This window comes from Pomacea canaliculata, linkage group LG3 (genome assembly GCF_003073045.1).
Source record: "Pomacea canaliculata isolate SZHN2017 linkage group LG3, ASM307304v1, whole genome shotgun sequence".
NCBI classification, from domain to species: Eukaryota; Metazoa; Mollusca; class Gastropoda; order Architaenioglossa; family Ampullariidae; genus Pomacea; species Pomacea canaliculata.
Genome location: NC_037592.1, coordinates 40,796,298 through 40,808,790, shown reverse-complemented (window position 1 = coordinate 40,808,790; position 12,493 = coordinate 40,796,298). Strand labels below are relative to the sequence as shown.

The 12,493-nt window shown below is 44.4% G+C and overlaps 1 non-coding gene across 1 annotated transcript; it reads left to right on the top strand.

The window, feature by feature from the left end:
• The first annotated feature begins 10,986 nt into the window (after positions 1-10,986).
• On the top strand, positions 10,987-11,059 carry Trnav-uac. Its single transcript has one exon. It is a non-coding gene; the product is annotated as a tRNA-Val (tRNA).
• Positions 11,060-12,493: the final 1,434 nt, after the last annotated feature.

Below are 12,493 nucleotides of genomic sequence, written 5' to 3'. Positions count from 1 at the left end.
AGCAGTTTGCTTATTATTGGTCGTCTATCACCTTCTCAAAAAGAATGGTTACAGAATCGGATTTACTTGATTTTCAGTAATTGAATCTGATCTCTTTTACGACTGAGCCCTAGTACAAAATAAATGACATTACCAAAAAAATAAAAATAAACCAAAATCTTAACACTATCTCTTAACAACTAAGTGCTGTTAGAGTACCGATTTACTACTAACAACAACAACAAAAATCACTCACATTTTACTGTAGATAAAAGAGCTTGTTAAAATAATACTGATGTAAGTCTACCCACAAACAAAATATTTGGTATGTTTTCCAAATACTGGTAGACTGGTAACAGAACATTCTTGTGAATGCCTGCTCACAAAATACTTCTGGTTGTTCTGCTTCATAAAATGGTTCTTGGTTTACAGAAGATTGGATTCAATGCATAGCTGTCTGAGTCTTAACTCACAAGATAGTAAATATGTTTTCACTGCCAACAAGAGTGTGCTTTGCTTAAGTCAAAATACATGTTCTGACCTGTGAGTTCTTCAGTCACACGGAGTTTGATCCTAGAATACTGATGCAAGGCTTTACCTATATAATATAAAGTCCTCTGTTACAATAATACTGTAGTAATAATACTGATATAGGTGACTAGTACTGGAGCAGTATAGTACTGTCAGTCTAATAAAAGCGTTTTTTAAATGACATTGAAATTCTTTAGGGTTTATAAATGAGTGAAATTTCTGACAGTATGAATGTACTCGTGGAAATGAAACATGACAAATTAGCTGAGAGAAAGGTGGCTGGCAAATCAACAAAGCTTGACCAGGAGTCTTCTGATACCTACATGTTATTGATGGACCTTCTATTCAGTAATAGATGGATGTGATCCATGCTTGTCTTAGGTAGTCACTGGTGTGATAGATAACGTACTGAAATGATATAGCATGGCACCAGAATAAATTGTTGCCAAGTTTTCAATGTAAAAGTACGCAGATTAACATTGGAAATGTTTTCTAATGTGTCTTGGTAACATCTGTAATATCTAGACATAGTGGGAATTTGAGATCACATTTAGCTACCAACAAAAGAGCAATATTGGGACGATCTAATAATTTAAGTCAGTTGCAAACAGGAAAGACTTCTGGGTGACTAAGTGTGACTAAATACTCTAAACCTCCTCGGCCTGTAGATGTCCTGTTCACGACCAGCCATAGATAAATTTCTGGAGACCAGTCATTTCGACTGTAGTTTTTAACTTTGCTACTATTGTCCTGGTGCTGGTCCTGGTTCAGAGCGGCGCACAAGGATTGGTCGAATTTTACAGCTTCCTGTCTTGATGGTGCCATTGGGTGTCCACATGCACTTCTTGCAATCCTCAAACAGTGGCATCTTAGTCCACGAGTGCCGACCCTGTAGACACGGGTGAAGGTGTACAGTACATCACCATCCATCTTTTTCAGTTCTTCAGAAAATAAGTACGGGTGAATTGAATTCATGCACGTGCTCGCATGCGTAGTCGCACTTATGGCTGTTTTATTTGGTAGGAAAGAACTTCTAAGTGAATTCGCACTGACGCCTAATAGAGAGAGCCAGCTGTTAAGCCTTTATAAAAAATGAATAAAACGAAGATGAATTTGCAGTTACAAGCGCCACCTGTGCGATTATGATGTTAAGAATTCGAAGCCCTCTCTGGCTGTTCTCAAATGTTTTGTGTTTTGAGCTAATCTGAGGCGATAACAGGTTGCTAGGCACTGGTGATCGAAGTAGTCATTCTAAATGGCCATTAAAATTAATTAGTTTAGCTGACTGCTACCTATTAGTCATGCAGCAACACTGTGTGTCTGGCTCTAGATTAGTCCAAAAGACAAAATAGTTCAGGGTGCTTAGAAAGAGGCCTGACTGGACCAGCATTACCTACCTGGTCCATGTAGGTGTCGCACTTCCAGTACACTGCGCGCCTTTGAAGCGCCGACTCGGTGGGTCTGCTGAGCCTGGCACTGAGTTTCCTGCTCCTGTGGCGACATGGTTGGCGGATCCTTGGGCCGTGGGGACGACTGCACGCTGTCTGACCGCTTCTGCTGGTACCAAGGGGATGATAGTCTGGGCATGGCGAGTGGACAGACCACCACACTCGTGCTCTTGCTGACCTGACCTCAAGATGCGACCTTAACGATGTAATAGCGCCGGTGATGAGCGACCGCGACCGCCTCTGTAATTTCAGTATTACCAAACCGCCACACCTAATATCGAACCATGCATCTGCCTGCCCGACGAGTTTTGTCAGTTATGGCAATGGCCCACGAGCAAAGACCAGTTGCCAACACTTAGAAGAAAAAAAAAGAAAGAAAGACGCTGACAGGCAGAACAAAAAGGCGGGCAGCCGAGTCTGGTGCGCCTGGAAAAATAATCCCCACAGCGTGTAACTCGTCAACGGTGGTCTTATTATGCCCTGGAGATTATCTAAAATTTTAAAAAAGCCAATAGGGAAATGGTCTTTGCCAACAACGATTACCAGCGACCACAGCCGCGGTGTTCAGACGAGAACAAAGGACGGTCTCCCGCAGGCCGTCGCGACCCCTGACGAACAGCGCGGTGCCGTGGTGACCCTGGGTGGTGGGGGAGCAATACCCTGACATGGTTGACAGCAAAGCAGGCAATGAGACTTGACAACGACTGTTACAATATTCACATGCGGTACCATTGTCGTCGATTAGGTCGATGGTGTGATTGCTACAGTATTCACATGTACCGTTGGTATCCGCTAGATGAGATCAACTGTGATTGCAGCAGGGTGTACAGGTAAGTGGTGAGCAGAAGGGAGGGGTTAGAATGAGTGAGTGGAGGGAGTTACACTTAGCATTGTGTGGTTACAATTTGAATGATGAGAGTGCTAGCGTGGTACAAATGTGATATCATTTAGGTGGGGGGCTGATTGGTGTAGGTCGTCCTTTGAACAGGATTAATGTTTCTCTCCACACACACATGTACTTGAGACAAAATGACAACAGCGACAATGCTACGGGTGCTTTTAATCGCTTTAATTGTCATGCACGGAGCTAGATCGACCCAGGAACTATAATGTCGAATCTGGAAGATGTTTCACAAGTATTTAGAAATAACAGTTTTTCAGCAGGAGAACTGGGCAGTTCCATGCAAACACAGGGAAGAAGCAGCCCACAACAGACCTAAAACCACTTGCAGTACAGTGACGCAACAATAAGACTGGTACCCGAAGAATGACAGTAGAAAACTAGGTATGTACCCCTAGAACTACTAAATTTTGGACCTTCAACACGACTGCAATGTTGAAAACTACTCAAATGCCAGTAAAGGTGATTGCACAACGATTTTCTTTTCAAAGAGTGCGCCTTGTATGTGACTGATCATGCTGTCTTGTATTTCAAGGAGGTTTGTGTTCATAATGCGGGGTCAATGCTTCTTTGATCGAATGTTCGCTTTGATTTTTTTTAAGCTTTACCAAAGTGTATTTATGGGATACAATACACCTGTATTCATTCACTGGGGCAATTACAGTAGCTCGCTCGCTCGCGGTGTAAGGCTGAATACATACGAGAACTTTTTTCTTAAAGCGCACTTGATAAACTGCATTAATTAGCCTTCTGAGGTCAACACGATCATCAAGACCAGTGGAGCTGATCAAGCACGTGGCACGGAAAAATGAATGAGTTTAAAGCGTGTCTTCACAACAGACAACCAAACACGAATGCTCACGCAATGCAGTGAAAGCACGAACTCAAGCATAAATTATTCTCAAGTAAACAAGAATGACCCATCCCTGACTGGACAGCAGGCACACCCGAGTCCAAATAAATGGCAGCGTGCTTCTCCTTCCTTCTTTCTCGCCTTTGCTCCCTCCTCACGTCTCGGAAGAAATCCGACTTCATTCTGACGCAAAGTCTGTTTTTGCTGGAAGGTTGTTGTTGTTTGTTTTGAAGCAGATAAATATGTCACTTATTCTTCCATCTTGCCATTCCACAGCACAGACGCAGCTGGCAAGATGAAGGGGTTATATAGAGGCTCAATGACATCCTTGTCAAGCCAGAGTCAAAGGACTGCTGCATGGCCCACCTGTCAACACCTGATGAGCCATGACGTCACTAAACAGGGAACGACCATCAATAAATTCCACAGTTATGCGCGCACGCGCACACACACGCACCCATCAGCGACCGGCAGCTTGACTGCTTAATTGCTGACACATGTTGACGGGTTCGGGTATATGTACGTCACCTCATACTTAAAACGTCATTAAAAAGCGCCATCCGTCGCCACCTTGTAGGTGTCAACAGTGGGTGGCAGCACGTGCAGCACTGTTGGGTCGTCTGCTCGCTACACCAACGCACGGCTCGCTCCGCAAGTCCACCCTGAAATGAAAGCGGGGTGGTTATTAAGTGTCCTTCGTCGTCTGAACGTAGTAAGGCAATCAGATGTTTGTTCTTCATTAAAAACCAGTCAAGCACGTTAATCGATGATGTAGATTGCGTTTCTTAATTCGCCCCAAACTACACCCGATTCATCGAAGATGCGCCCACACGAGTGACAATGTGAGCAGACGACATTTTACCTGACAGTCTTCAGGACATCTTGTCCACAAAAATATGGACTAACGTTTTAACGTTTTCACCTGACGGTTATCTCACATTTGGCCACATGCTCGTCCAGCTTTGTCCGGTTAAGAAGCTCATAGTGTACAAAAGAAAACTGTTAGCATCCTGCGGTATATTCGCAACAGACACAAGTATGTGGCTTTTCATGTACCTACTCAGGGCCTTGATTTCCCCATTAGGTACGGTTAGGGTTAGGGTTAGGTACGCCTATACCTTCAGGTTTGCTACAACTCTAGCAAGCCCTCGGTAGCCACAGTATTATGGGGAGAGAGATTTCTAGATCATCTAGATTATCAGGTGATCTTGAACATCCCCCTGCCCTCCTCAGTGATTCTGGTCCATCAGCTACCTTATTGTGGCAGGCATTGATCTGTTCCTCCAGGGGGTCTGTTGAGTAGTTCAGATTCCAGACTTACCCCTCAGAAAATTTACATTTAAAAGATGTGTGTGGGGCTTGTGGGTGCTAACATTCTCAATTACATCCCAAATGCTGCCCCAAACCTGTCTCTATCAGGTCTTGTTGGATCGTTCTAGAATAGGGCAATGAAAGGAATTAATTTAGCTATAGTTATTAACTTATTTTTGTTTTTTCTAATCTGGCTGTTATAATGTGTCGTTATTCTATCTACAGCAGGCTGTCATTATTTTACTTTTAATACTCTGTTGTTATTCCTTTGCTAACCATTGCCGACCGTTATTCTTTAAATTCTGTATGTTTGAAATTATATTTCTATAACATGTAGAACAAAGTAGATCAACAAAGTTCACCGAAGCATCCCAACGTAGTGCATGAGTACAGAAAGCAAATTGTATTACACACACACACATTTCCTGAGAACTAATTGATCAGCTTTACGGACGGTGAGATCAGACTGTAGATTAACGGATGTCATCCGCTGATTCTGCGCACATTCAGAACTCAAAATGTCAATTAACAGATGTCCTTAAAGGAGTAGTGGGAACTTTTTTTCTAATGACAGTAAAATCAGAGCAAGATACTTTTGTCCCGAACCTAGGTGAATCCTCCCCCACCAACTTCCGATGGGAGGATATCTTGAGATGGTACAACCCTCGTTATGAACAGAATGTCAACAACACAGGTCAGGAGAGTGCCTGAATATGTTTATGTTGTGAAGATTTCAGGCAATGAAATGAGAGAGCTGGGACAATCTGTTAATTATATGTCTAGTGACGTCATGATTTGTACCTCCTTTAATGCGCCTGGTGATGTTTGTAGGTGTGTTTCCCCAGATATGAGGAAACAACATATTGCACTGGGCTTTACCTAATCAATACAGAAACAATTGCGCCCACAAGTCCTAATCACTGTTTCTCCTCCCACACACCATCACAACCACACACACACACTGACACACAGGCATGCATGCTTGAAGACTCAGTGGACCACACATTGACGCACAGACTGACTCACCACACACACACACACGTGCGCTGACCTGTCAGCATACCATTCAACCCTATTTTTTTAAAAAGACGACACACGATGCTGCAAAAAGCTCGTGAAAATACTGATCTTCATTACTTTTGGAAACCCAGCTCATCCGGTCAGTCGGTCAACCCGCTCACTCGTCTTGGTATGATGATTTCTTTTGTGTGCAAAACGATACGTCATCATTGAGAATTCACTTTGCATCAGACAAGGAGCAAGCTACAGGCGAGACTCAGGAAGCTTTCCTGTCCTAGTCTGGAACTGACACATTCGTTTAAATCGAATCTGGAATCCAAGCGGAATTTTATCGATTAGCGCCAAACCTGGCGATGATTGATGCAGGCAGATGGTAGCAGAGACAGAGAGAAGGAGAGAGAGAGAGCGAAGGAGAGAGAGATGAAAACATTGGTATTTCCAGAAAGACTTACAGTAATCACTTGCAGCTTCTTGAGAAGTTTCCCTGCATCAAAGCTCAGTGTCCTGACAGCCAAAGACTTGAATGATGCTATTATAGTAAAAGCTTTGCTGAAAATATTCGAAATTGGCGTCCTTCATCGCAAGTTTTCTAGGAGAAGTTAAACAAAAAATTAAAAGTATCTTTCTATCTTGCGAAGTAACCAATGATTGCTTACAGAATGGTCACGTGGTCAATTTTCCCCTGGGCGGCAAAGACATGATAATAATAAATGTAATGATAAATGAAGGATTTGTTCAACGCATACTCACAGGCTCTTAGGGCTTAAAGCAAGAACGAGACTTGAACAACATACGAGGGACGGGAAAATAAACAACAATACTGACGACGAATAGAAGACAAATATAGAAAACGCAAAGAAGAAACATTAACAAGGACTGAGAAGATCGTGATTATGCAGAGGAAGACGAGGAAGAAAGTAGCGGAGGGGGAGGTGTAAAAGGACGAGCATTGTGTGGACTATGCACGGAAGAGGTGCGTTTACAGCGCAGCTTTGAAAGATTGAATTGTGGGTAGGTCGCGGATATGAAAGAAGGAGAGAGAGTCCCTTTGCTTTACTTCACACTAAGTTAGGATACGGTCATCAGACGAAGAGCGCAGTTCCGTGAGGCGCAAACATAATACTGCTTCCTCAGCATTTCCATGCTCCAGCAACGGAAGTCCAAACACTCGGCAGGAAACACCTCGAAATCGCATACCTCACACGATACTTGCCAGTCTGGTGAACTCTGACCCCCATCTTCAGCCCGGCGAGCGAGCGAACTCAGCTGCGAGCGTCGGCATCAACATGGCGGCTGGTGTAGCAGCGGCTGGGATGTGGAGCGAATGATGTGGGACAAAGTTCGTGTACCGTTCGCACACCGACTCGTGCACTTCCCGAGGCCGACCCGAAATAAGCACAGTGCGTAAATCGCGACAGTTGGCGCAACCGCATCGTCCACACGTGTTGTTGTTGTGCTGCTCCCGGGTGGATCGATGGCACGACAGAGGGCTGATTGGCCCCGAGTGTGTGGCTGACGACATCCGCCGCTAAAACGCGAATCAGATAAAACCTCGACATGTTCACAACTGAGAGCAGTTCGTCCCGGAACTCCCTCCCCTGACTGACGTCTCGCCTCGCGCGCCTTCCGCTCCCACCACGCCACCTAGCGGCCACCTCCGGAAGATTTAACAACAGGGGCCGTAATTACAAGAAGGGTGTGGAACATCATTATCATCTGCTGACCCTTAAAGGGAAAAAAAAATCCAACAAAGAAACGACCTGTCAAAGTGTGTGAAGTAGTCACCACAATACACGCGGTAACCAAATATTTTCCCGGGGGTTGTCAGGAGCTGCGCGAGGCCTTTCATGAGATCGTCAGAGGGGTGGCTAGATAGCTGTCATCGACTAAGGGACATCAGTTCTTTGTAAAATCTTTGTGGAACAACCAACACACTGCAGGGAGGATCTTTGGCATATGCAGATCAAGGCCACAGAGGAACTCAGCGCCTGCCTGCACCAGGAGCACCCACGTGCAACAAGGGAGGTAAGTGCTAGCAAGTTGAACACCAATTAATATTCATGAGATGCTAAGCCGGGTACACAACACGCGACCGAGTCGACTGAAACAAGTGATTGAGAATAACATCGGCTGTCTGCAACAAGACTTCATCGTACTTAAAGAATTTCCTCACGAGTTTTTCTCGAGAATTGAGAGGGAAGGGGGAGGGGCGGTGATGACTAAGGTAACGGTTCTGTGAAAAGCCTAAACTTCTTGCTGCAGACGTTTACCACTCGCCTGTTTCTTTCGACTGGGTCAGAGAGTGTGTGGCCGGCTTTGGAATGTGTGAAGAAGGTTGGGTGTGTAGAACTCAGTTCCACTTGCCAACTCGGCTTTCCTCTTTCTGGTTCACACATTCCAGCCCAGACTGCCGCGACCTACAAACGCGCGCGGCGGAAGTTCAATCAACGTGTTGCACGTGTGTCTGTGTTCAACGACCCAGGTACTGCATGACCTGGCCAAGCCTCACGTGCAGGGAGGGACCGGAGGGTGCAGACATGTGTTGTATGTTGATGATTCGGCTCTTTCTTGTGCTGGTGATCACGTGCGCTACACGCGACACAGTTCTCGTGGTCCTTCGCCTCATTTCTTACCTGAAGTATTTACACCTTTTGTCGAAACGTTGTATCGTGGAATTTATTTATCGGCGCATCCGGTTTCATAGATGCTTTATAAGAACACACGGCTTCATTTTTTTTAAAGGCAGACGATGTTTCACAGAATGACACCGCACAAGCACAGCTGAGCACGAGAAATCTCAATAACAGACGCATATAACTTAAATAAACACGAAACAAATAAAATGAAAAAGATGAAAAACAAAACACAAAAACGGCAAATGAAGATAACTTGTTTTGAAAATGGTTTTATTTTCAGTCATTAGTTCTGTGTTTTAAATTATTATTACATCAAAGGGAACTAACCCTCCTGAAAGACCTCCGTGGCTGCAGGTGGATGTTGCATCATGTTGGTCACAACTCACTCCCAAATATACCCGATCTAGTAACCCCGCTTGGGAAATCCCCAGATTGCATCGTGGGTGGTGTTGCTGGTAGTGGAATAATCCCAGAAGTAGAGCAAAGGACGAGCTTTCACAAGAGAAAGAAGGAAAGAAAGAGAGAAGCAGATGGTTGGCATATATATATATGTGCGGAGAGAGAGAGAAAGAAAAAAATCCCACAATCAGAGAGGCAGGAGAGAAAAGTTTGTGTAGGTGGGCGGGGGGGGGGGGGGGACGAAGAGAGAGAGAACTGTCTTTACTTCAGGAGCTGAGTACAAATTAGTTTCGTATTTCCAAGCAGATAGGAGAATAAAGTGTGTGTGGAGGTGAGGGTGGGATGGGGTGAGGGAGGACGAAGGGAGAGAAAAAGAGAGAAAACTGTCTTTACTTCAGCAGCTGAGCACAAATCAGTTTCGTATTTCCAAGCTGGCCTCCTGCTGTCATGCTCGGCCACAAACATCAACTCTGTGGCTGTCAGGTAATAAAGTATACAGAGCGGTGTTAGGGCATGATGCATCATTATGCAAGGCTGTGATGACAGGGTGTGACAGACCTGTATATATTTTAGTGGCACAAACCTGTAGTCTTAACCTAGCTATTGATTATAATGGAGATAAACGCTAGTTTATCGTCTGCTTGCAGAATGAGCAAGTCAGAATAAAGACTGGATTCGTTAAACGTGTGTACCTGTGGCTGTTATATGTGAGGGCCTCGACATTACAGATGGTCCACTCGGAGACATCAGTGCTCTCAACATTAAAGTTGGTCCACTCAGAGACAACAGTATTCAGAATGTTACAGCTTGACCACAAAGTTTTCTGTGCACACATGTTGAAAGTTTACCCAGCAGAAGCAAAGCTGTCTCGTTTGTCCACAATTGTGCTGCGTTGCACAGTGCGGTGAAACACGAGACCCTTTGTGGCAACAGGTGGCTTCAGGTGAGAGACAATCATATGCCGAGACATATGCTACTGCTTTCTTGCTGAGTGGCCAGAGACAAAGTCGGACGGCTGGACAGACAGGAAAGAGAGCAAAGGGGGGTGGGATGGCTTTTTACGCCGAGCCAGCAACTAACCAAAGCAGCCAGCTCGAGGAAGAACAAGCAGACAGGCAAAAATGCAAAGAATATTCTGTGATTTATAGTAACAACGCATATACTGCCTTTCTATTACCAACTGTAAAGTTTCCTCCCTTCATTCCGGACATCGATGATCCGTAGGAGGTTAGGGAAGCAGATGATATCTAGTTTTCACAGTGACTGCAGCAACAGCGTCCGAACCCGAAGGAGCCCACCCTAGCGCCCTCACAATAAAAGTTAGCCCCAGGATAAGTGGGGTCTATAGCTCTTCATTCGCCAACAGGTAGTTCCTAGACACTTTATATCTCATCATATGTATATGTTCACTATTTCAATACATTTATTATACAAAGAGTTTAAATTATTAGAAGGCCAAGTATTAACTTAATTAATAGCACAAACTTAATGTCTGACGGCTTATGTTAGCACCAGCATTAAAACGACTGCCTTCTGGTCTCTAGAAATGTTGAGTGCTGGGTCGATAATATTAAGGCGAACGACGATGATGACAATATTTGCGTGTTTTACGCCGTCTGTCAGATTGAGACAGATTGCGGTGAAGCCCACAATGAAATGTTATTATCATGAACATGGCCACTTTCAAATCTGCGTTCATGTCGCACGCGAGGTGCCGTGCACGTGTCTTTACGCTTGCATCCCTGTACTGGTGATACTTTTAACATTAGATAAGTTTCCTTTTCTTCTAAATAACGACAACAAAATATATTCCCTCAACCGATTATCTCAACCACAGTTTTCATGCAAAACGAGTGAGGACAGTAAGTTTGAAAGTAAGATAAATTATAACACACCGTTCTAGCAACTGGTTCTGTGGTGTAGTGGTTATCACGTCTGCTTTACACGCAGAAGGTCGCGAGTTCGAACCTCGCCAGAACCTCGATACTTTTTTTCCTTACTATTTTGTTAGCCCTGAGTGCGCTGAGCATGAAGTCGCTAGGGTATGTGGTTGGAAACCCTTCTGAACACCTGAGAAATAATGCTTTTCTTTACTTAATTCTTATAAACCTATGTATTGTCCGTTCGTATTTGACTAGCTCAGTCTTTCGCTGCTAGCTTTGTTAGGTCAAGTGCAGCTTGCGGCTTGCTTGTCGGCAAGGAAAAAGCAGCCGGAGAGCCGGAGGATAGGATTTGATGTACATACTATACGTGGTATTAGCCTGGTATGAACATCAGCAAAGCACTTTGTGAGGGACAGACATGACCTCATTGAGGAGCGGGACTGCCAAGCCCAGGGCATGACACTCCAACTACGTGTGTGTGTGTGACTGCCGTCACCGACACGATAGACCTTCTCGCCCACGTCAATGAGATGAACACCTGCAACACAGCAACATCAATGGCTCGCTACCTCCTCCCACACAATAGATATATTAACATTGTTGAAATTAGACTAAAAAGCCCACCTTTCTGTCCCAATTAATTTTGTTATGTTAATGATTGTTAACTACATTGATTTCTTGGCCCATAAAGAGGGGAGTGGGAGAACCCTGACAATAAAGCAAATTGATTTCCTTTGATTAATGCACATGTCAGCAAAATATGTCCGTTAGCGATTGATCGTTCCTTCGATGTCAGTAATGGCTTCAGGCCTTGACGTGGCAGATGGAGCGACACTGAAGAGAGAAACGAATTGAACCAGTGGACTGCAGACAATCATTCCAGTCACTTACATGATCAACGACTGCACCAACAAATGCAAGGCTTCTGTATGTAAACATCAAGTGTCTCTGAAACACCTGAAACGGTGTGTGTAGACAATAACTGGACAGGGGAAGCCACACGTGATTGCTGCGTCATTTTACGGCCTGAAGCGACAGCGACACTATTTACGCTGCACTCACCGGCACGTGTGTCTATGAATAAAAGCTATCTGAACCATGTTTTTACTTAATTTTGGTCTCGAGAGGAGCGTGCTCGCGATCGAAATGGATGAGCTTCGTATGCTAATAGATACGGAACTAAAACAATCCATGATGGGACTGCTCAGCGCTCGTATCTTTTTCTCATAAAAACTACTGTCGTGTGATCCGCCACTTGAGATTACGGAATAGGAACTCTCAGACACATCAAGGTGTTTATAAAGAAATACTGCTACCCAGGCGAAATTGATATCAGTCCATGCATAGAATTATAATAAACACGACTTTAGCCAAGCAGAAGTATGCTACTTTGCGTATCTACAGAACATGAAATTTCCGACTCTTGCATAATAGCTACTGAGTTTACGAATCTAAATGTTAAGCGAAGCTTGCGTTACCTGCTCAGAGCTGAGTTGACATCGAGTTCGTAAGCATGTATAGTTGAGTTTTAA